This window comes from Lepeophtheirus salmonis, chromosome 5 (assembly GCF_016086655.4).
Source record: "Lepeophtheirus salmonis chromosome 5, UVic_Lsal_1.4, whole genome shotgun sequence".
NCBI classification, from domain to species: domain Eukaryota; kingdom Metazoa; phylum Arthropoda; class Copepoda; order Siphonostomatoida; family Caligidae; genus Lepeophtheirus; species Lepeophtheirus salmonis.
The window spans coordinates 28,434,637-28,440,651 of NC_052135.2; the positions used below are offsets into that span (position 1 = coordinate 28,434,637).

A 6,015-nucleotide genomic window follows, 5' to 3' on the forward strand; every position below is an offset into this window, starting at 1 on the left:
GAATGTGAATTGATATACATATACAATAAAACATTTTTAAAATATACATATTTAATGTTATAATTTATGCAAATTTAATAGTAATAGCCACAAATTTTATGGAAATTCTGCCCCCCCCCCCTTTGCCCTCCAGTCAAAAAAAAATGCACTGTAGTAATTCTATTTTCTCTTTTTCATTTTCTTTCCTTCAGTTTTCCCTTCTCTTTCTGACGTCACAGCGCGGGAATCTAGTTCACTTATGATAATTAATGACAGAGTAACTAGACATTCCGAGTCCCTCTGATATAGAGGATTCCCAGGTCCGTCAGTAACCTTTATACACGCTTCATAATTTTCCTGTAATCTCTGACTAGGCAGAGATGGCTTCTAGGATCTCCATTGAGTGGAGTACATACTCTTCCAGCCTTGGTGGAATATGCAACATTTTGTTTTTAACCCCATATATTATCTCCTGGACTTTAGAGAGAATACATTCAATCTTCAAGTTCTGCTTGGGACTTCGAAGCCAGTCTAAAGCACTGGGTTCTTGGCCATACATTTTTTTTACTTTATGATACAGTCCACCATTTTAACAACTGGATCCAATTTTGAGTTAAAATAAAATAAAGGGAATGAGGTATCGATGTTTTCTTTACACAAAAGACCAAATTCTAGACCCAAGCATTTGTTTTGATTTATTCTTAAATAAAGAGGAGGTGGCCAATCGGTATCCCAACCATTTTTGATGGGAATCTGTTATGTAGTTTTTAATATTGTTTTTGGGTTTAACACATTAACCATTTCTTTCAGGTCCAGCCTCTCCATTATTTTTTTGACGATAAGATACGACACTCCCATGTTATCGCCGATTATTGCAGACCTTATTTTACTATTAGAGAGTGCTTCCCCTGCTATGAAGAAGGGTGTTTAAGGCTCGAAGTTACTAGCTTTAGAAGAGTAGCTTAAGACAAATCTCTTGGTTCTACTCAATAACAAGAAATTACCTAGCTCCGTATCTCCACGAGCTAAATATTGACCAACAGAAATTAGTCCTCCTTCCCTTAAAAGCTCGTCACGACTTCTCAACCTTGGATTATAGTTAAGAGGTTCGTTAGAGCTCATGGTATGTAGAATGTCATTCATAATGGACTCCCACGACATACCCATCTGTCTCCAGTATTTACCACATTTTTTCATCCCCCCTAAATAGCTCCAATGGTCCCATAAATAATCTGTCAATAAAGTCATGACCAGTCTTTTTCTTGAACTCACACTAGATCCTCAGCGGCCAGAAATCACTGTTTTTCCTCAATCTTGTAAACCAAGAGAAGTTCAGCACTTTCCACAGAGAGTCTATGTGTATTGATTTCATAATTATTTAGGTTCTAGGATTGAACATTGCCCATAAAATTCAAAAATAGCCTATTAAAGGATTTGCACGTAAACTTATGTTCAATTGCAGGTAAATGGGATATTTCTTTTTTTTATTTTGTAAAAGAAAAATAATAAAATCAGGTTAATTAAACCAGTAGCAATTGTTTATTTGCTTTTATAAAGCCTTTTTTGAAGAATCCAATTTTAATTTGTCTTTATTATTTCGAGAGCAAATAAATTCTGAAGATGTATATAAATATTATGTATGTACAATGAAGAAAGTGATGGATTTCGTGCTTTTCATCTCTCACGTCATGGATTTATATTGCTTTACTTATTGCATATAGTGCAAAAAATATATAAATATCTTATGTCAAGTTACCAATTGATTAACAAAGAAAAATACGACACATTTTGTAAATCTATTACAAATTAACGTATTACACGAAGGTAGTAGAGTTTAATATAAAGACATTTTTTTAAACTTTATTTGATTATATTATATTCTAGTAGAGGGTGCTTGCGTAGCAGGTCTGAATAGAGGTTGATAAGAAAAGGAATGAAGGTAGAAGGAAAGAGATAGAGGGAGGGAGGTAAAAAGAGACAGAGGAAGAAGAGAAGAGGAGATGGACAAGGTGACAGATATAGAAAGAGAGAAGTATAAGGAGTTTTTTTTTGTTTTGTTTTTTTGTCAAAAACAGCCTCTTAATCACCAAAGAATCCCAACAAAAATATCAAACAACATTACCCAAAAAAAAGATGGGCTCAGGTTACTTAGGGCTAACATTGACATGTTAGCCTTTTCCTTTTCGGGATATTTTTGCGAAAATATTAGTAGATCTTACTGTCAGATGGAAGTTATGTCAGATCCGTTTTTCGACTTCTTGTTTGCATATAGAACCTTGAGAGATTTGTCAAGGAGTGTTTTGGATATGCCGATTGGAACAGGAGAATTGAAGGTTTTTTTATTTGACTTGCCGACCTGATAAATGTAAAAGTAAGGTCGTTGAAGTAATCGATAACCTCCAAAAACTTAAAAGCTGCTGCAATTGGTTGTAGCTTTGAGGTAGAACTTCCCTGCTCAGCCTGCTTCCTCAGGAAGAAACAGCAGGAATTGCAGATCGAAAATGGAAGACAGTAGTTATGATCCATGTAGCAACTGAAAAAGAAATCGAATTTGCTTCTCTGAGAGAGGCCTCAAGCTAGCTTTCTCTAATAAGCCACTAAAACCTTGGCATAATGTGCATTTTGATCTTGTTTCTTAGTGGTTACTACATTAACCAAAAAACAATCAAATAACATGGTGTGTAAATTTCCTTATTTAAAATTGGATTTACTCTTTCTTCCACTTACAGTGCGCATTAACTACGTTATAAGATGGCTGGAGTTGACATTGTTAATTAATAATATAATAATGTATAAACAAAGAATACTAAATATGCACATTTATTATCCTTTGTTTTGTTATGTTAAAAATTAATATAACACCCCACATGTGAATTTTTATAGCAATTCTGAGAACTGAGAGTGATATCTACAAGATAATATCATACATAGTTTGTGGAAAAATATTTAATCATATGGCGACCAGAGGCTTCAACAAATTGGAAAAATTATTTTGTAGGGGGTTTAAAATCATATTTTTGACGACATTAAGAAATGTAAAGTTGAAACTATGGTTCCTTGCCTGGAATATTTTATTCTCAACAGATTCTGAAAGCCAGATGTCACAGGTTTTGAGTTTGGGGGTGTCATTTTGATGTTAAACTTTTTTGCAAAACTATGCTACTCCAGCGTACTATGAAGACCAAGAACATCTTTTGTAATCAACACCATTATGAAAGAGTTATTTGGAAAATAAAGTTATCCATATCCCGAGTTAGTATATCAAGAGAAGAGAGGACCATAATAATGGGAATGATGAATCTTATTGCAAATTGCGATTTTAATCAATCAGTAGGAGCCATGGCGAATATTGAATAATGATGGTAGTATAAGTGCTCAAGGGAAAGCAAATAAATATTTGACACATCTCAAACCACCATTTTAACATGTTTTTATGAAGATCATGGTCTCTCAAAAACGATGGGTCAGATGTGTACCAATTATTATTTCACCAGGACCCAATATAAGATAATGTTAATTGCGAATGTTAATATTTTTTTTCACAAACAGAGGCCTAATTTGCACGCATAAATACCCTAAATTCATCAGCTGTTAAAACCATTTTTGGGCAAACAAAAGTACATGGACCCATCCTCAATAGATATAGTCGAGCTTAGCTTCAGCTGACTTTATTTGTTCCCTAAAGTAAGGAACATGTTGGCAAGCCACTTTTTTGGCTGTCTGTAAGAATGCTTGTAAGTAATCATAAAGTACCTAGCACAAAAAGGATTTTATGAATGTTTCAGTAAATATGAAAATATATGGAACAAGTGTTGGATTGATACAAACTGTCAACGTGTTATTATATGAAAGCTAAGAAATATATGTATGTAATTTGTATTGATTTGGATCTAAAACTCATTTTGCAGGATCTTATAACACCTCCTTATTAATCAAGAATCATGTAACTTTTGCTGAGTACTTCTTATACTTGGTCTTTGCTAAAGTTGTCAACAATAATACTTAAAACGAGTGCAATACTTTTTCTTCAATTGGGCAATTTATAAGGTGTTGTGTTTTTTTCCTAAAATGATATTACTATTCTTGAGGAGGAATATTTAAGTATAAAGTACGAGTTTTAATTATTGCCGAATAATAATTTGTAGAAGAGTTATAAGAGTAATTCCTTGTTGCACACGGAGTAAAATTATTGTTCGTCATTGGGTGATTCCTGTTTATGTCTTTACTAGATACGGAGTTATATTTTTGTCAACTTTCTTCCTTGTCCTCTCATAGCTGAATGTTGTTAATCTAAAACAGGTTCATGACAGAGAAGGTGCTCCCCCTCCATCCCCCCTTCCAAAAAAAAATCAAATTGTCAGTGTTACGCATTTAATTTTTAGATTTACATTCCTTTTTTACATACCAGCAGATCATGTGCATGTGAATTGTCATTAATGACATTTTTGCTTTATAATTTTAATCAAATAAGTATCAAAAAGTATGAAGCTTTGATACCAGAAGAACTGGTACAAAAATGTTGATATCGTGACAAACTTTCTCTATAAGAATACATTCTAAGGTATAATATATAATTCATTCCTTAATCGTTCTAATAGTTTATGTTTAAAATTACGTAGATACTGTTCTCTACACCTTCGTATGACGGTAATGATAATCATCATACAGCAATCACAACTGAAGATGCGTCTGCTAATTGAAAACTCCTGTTGACCTCTTTTTCATCCCGAATATACGTATAAATATGTAGGAAATTGAATGGATAGGGTTATTTATGTACATATTTACAAAATAAAAGTATATATAAATTTCTCTATAATTCTCTAGATAATACGTATTTATATTAAGAATACAATACACCCTACTACGTATTATTTTCTTAAAGCAATGGAAGAAAAAGAAGTGTGGGAATCCATTCATCAATGTCACTGATGACAAAATAATCTATTTCACTTCGTATTTACATCTCCAAATTATTATCTTTATTGTTAAAAAGAGATAATATAGTTTTCGGGGCCTAATATGTACAATAGATATAGCATACATAGATAGAAGATTTCCTTTTTAAATCATCTGGTAAAAGAGAAATTTGGTGTTCATATAGTAGACTTTTTGTATAAAAAGAAAAAGTTCCTCTATTGAGGCAATTGTTATGGTACATAATACTGAGCCCTATTGACGCAAATCTTTGGTTTTCTTTCTAGAAATGGATGTTAAACATTGTAGTAATTTAAGAGTTAAATATTATTAGTTGGAAGTGTTCAATGAACATAGTTGAGTTTTAAAGTCTGAAAATAGAGGCCCATGTTGATATATATGTATATAAAATATAGGAAAAGGGGACAAAAAGAAGATTATCTTAGTGATTGATTGGCCTTTTCATCCACTGTGGAGCAGCTAGGGGAACATCGATTTTTTTAAATAGAAAATAACCCGTTGGGAATCACTGATATAAGGTATTAATATTTTATAAACATGAATATTAAGTTGAATATAAATAAATGGTATCATGGTATGCATAGAGTAATCATTTATAAGAAAGCATAAAAACAGTCTTTGAAAACTTGATGATAAATTAAAAAAATTGTAAATAATTACGAAACTATTAAAGTATCTACGAAACACAGAAAAAAAGACACTCCAAAGAAATTTGAGGAAGAAGCCCTGGGAAAAAATATTTTAACCTTTTATTACGTAAAGGTCCATTTTGCAATGTTTTTGTTTTTTGTTTTTTTCCTAGATCCTGGCATCTTAAAATGACTTTTATTAAACCAACAGACGAAGCTCAGTTTATTTTTGAATACTATTTAATTTTTTTTTTAAACAGGAAAATTTATTCTTTACGCTGCTACCTTGAATATATCTTGATACTTAGTCTAAGAACAAACTTTTTTTCGGTTCGGTCTTCAGTGATTTTTTCAGGCCGATATGGACTGAAATTAAATCATTTTCAAAAATCGATTTTTTCAATCTCAATATAAAGATAAAATCTCTCCGCTATCCTCTTTTTATGAATGATAAAAATAGGAGTTATTC

At 32.1% G+C, this 6,015-nt stretch overlaps 1 long non-coding RNA gene across 1 annotated transcript; it reads left to right on the forward strand.

Moving 5' to 3' along the window:
* Positions 1 to 4,393: 4,393 nt before the first annotated feature.
* Positions 4,394 to 4,798, forward strand: LOC121118853 (uncharacterized). Its single transcript, XR_005864589.2, has 2 exons — positions 4,394 to 4,540; positions 4,599 to 4,798. It is a non-coding gene; the product is annotated as an uncharacterized lncRNA (long non-coding RNA).
* The last annotated feature ends 1,217 nt before the right edge of the window (positions 4,799 to 6,015 follow it).